Source organism: Argentina silus (assembly GCF_951799395.1).
Source record: "Argentina silus genome assembly, chromosome: 4".
NCBI classification, from domain to species: domain Eukaryota; kingdom Metazoa; phylum Chordata; class Actinopteri; order Argentiniformes; family Argentinidae; genus Argentina; species Argentina silus.
The window spans coordinates 19410985-19413484 of record NC_139658.1 but is presented as its reverse complement, the minus strand read 5'-3'; the positions used below and the strand labels follow the sequence as shown (position 1 = coordinate 19413484).

At 45.8% G+C, this 2500-nt stretch overlaps 1 protein-coding gene across 1 annotated transcript in view; it reads right to left on the bottom strand.

Moving 5' to 3' along the window:
- Nucleotides 1-2500, bottom strand: part of slc4a8 (solute carrier family 4 member 8) — a gene marked incomplete at its 5' end in the record, with an annotated part of 26816 nt that overhangs the window by 13957 nt on the left and 10359 nt on the right. The gene's annotated exons all lie outside the window — the stretch shown is intronic.

Below are 2500 nucleotides of genomic sequence, written 5' to 3'. Positions count from 1 at the left end.
TGCCCTTCAGGTTTGAAGATTAAATCTTGTTTCATCACCCACATGCTAAACCTGTTGGTGCTCTCATATACATGAGTTTTTGCTTACTCTGCTCTGTGTGTGTGTGTGTGTGTGTGTGTGTGTGTGTGTGTGTGTGTGTGTGTTCATGCTACCATGCTACAGTGAGAACCTACTGTACACTATGTGAGTACAAGAGATAAGACCTCTAGAACGGTCTGCTGCATACTGATGTATAACTCCCGTGATGAGGTACAGCTGTATGAGTTGATGTGGGCGGTGTCTTCGTGGGAACCTGACTCACAGAGCTCTATCCACCAGCGCTTACATCAGTAATCTCTCTGTCCATCACCCTCTCCCGCTTCCTCTCTCTCCCGCTCCGTCTCTCTCCGTCTCTCTCCCTCTCTCTCCCGCTCCCTCTCTCTCCCGCTCCGTCTCTCTCCCTCTCTCTACCACACCTGTGCTCTGTGATTAACGGGTCTTCAGATTTCTCAAGGATTTTGTGTCATTGTGACTCATCTAGTATTTGTTTAGAGGCTTTGTTTTCTCAATACAGTATAAATCAAAGACAGTGCAATCACCACATAACACACTCTGGATAATCTTTGATATTGATATTCAGGATAATAATAAACCATAAGTGCTCTAGCAGCAGAGTGGTTTAATGATCTGTAAACAGTAAACTGTACATGTAGTGTAACACAACAATGCTTGTTGAAGTGTGTGGGTGGGGTGGGGGGGGGGGGGGGGGGGGTCATCTCCCTCCACCCATACACTCCCTTAGTAATGCAACCTTTGACAAACAGAATGCAGTAGTGTTTATATAAATCTCTCCTCATGCATATGGACGTTGCCTCCCACTCATGGCTACAAGTGTGTGTGTGTGTGTGTGTGTGTGTGTGTGTGTGTGTGTGTGTGTGTGTGTGTGTGTGTGTGTGTGTGTATAATAGGTATAATAGGTATAAAGATCCCTGAGGGCTTACAGGGAAACGGTGAGGAGGAGAGGGATGGAGGGAGGGAGGGAGGGGGAAAGAAGGATGGCTTTGTATAAGCACCAAGACAACAAACCATCTTCATTTCTGTAAAGGGAAGGGGCGAGGGATTTTGTCAGAAAAGGTGTCTGTTTGTGTGTGTGTGTGTGTGTGTGTGTGTGTGTGTGTGTGTGTGTGTGTGTGTGTGTGTGTGTGTGTGTGTACAGTGAGTGGCTAGAGGGGGATTCAAATGATAAAGAGATAATGCTGCATGTGTGTTAAAAATACAACAACAGACAGAAGGAATGTGGCAGCTGGAGCATTGGATCCATAGTGCTCTGCTCATGTCAATCATTTCATCGACCCTGTAACTGAAGGGTCATAGGTCATAGGTCACAGGGGGTGGGGTGGTGGGTGGTAATAATATCATCACAACACTGCAGTCTCTGGGGCTCCACAGGACTGCTAGCTGCGGGGTTGGTCGACCCTTCCTCACAATTTCCAGTTTTTCTTGAAAGGTCCTTCTCGAAAAAGGCTTTGCCAGTAAATCTGCCACCAAATCCATTTCTTCTCCTCCTTCAGCCATTGTGCGTTAAAAATGTGTGTGAAAATGCTAACGGAGGCGGCTAGGTAAGCTAGAAGGCTCCGGCGTGTCAAAGAATACGCCCAACATGGCAAACTCGAAATCTGATTGGTTAAAGAATATGACAGTCAACAACATCGTCCCCATTTGCTTCAACAGCAGAGGGGATTCACTCGATATTCCGAAGGCCTCAGGGTAGGTTTTTCACCCGGAGACAGCACAGGTGGAACATCTGATTGGATAAAAGCTCTAATTTATATTAAATTATAAAATATAATTGTCTGATTCTGACAATCTCTAGGCCAACGGAGGAGGCCTTGCTGGCCCTGACGGCCCGCCTCTGGTCCATTCTATGTCATTATTGGAGAATCCAAGTCAATACTGGTGACCTTGGTCAGACAACACAGGGCAACACTGACCCCTCACAGAGCGTAGTAAACAACCGGCAGACATTCCACCGGAAAGGAGGCCATGGTATTAATAATAACCATACGACACATTCTATTACTACACTTGCTGCTCCACATTAAAGCTCAGCTTGGACTGGACATTTAATTAACCCTCCCAAATACGATAACACAATGGAACAATTTGTAAGTCAAATTCAATCAACTGAAAATGGACTCATAGACCTGGGTGTGGTCCTCCGGCAATGATCCTGCATCTCGAAAAGGGCTATGTTGGAATTGCAGACTCAGTGTGTGTGTGTGTGTGTGTGTGTGTGTGTGTGTGTGTGTGAGAGAGATATGCAGTGGCAGTGCAAAAACTAATCAGGATCTGTCTGACACCCTTGAAGGATCACGGCATAACCGGACCAGGCAGGTCTGTCAGCATGTGGCATACTGTAGCAGCGTAGAATACAACAGAGTCTCTCTGCCTGGTGTTTTAAAATCTCTTAATATCTCTTTAAACGTGCATTTAATTGTTGTTAATTGATCTCGATGTTTCA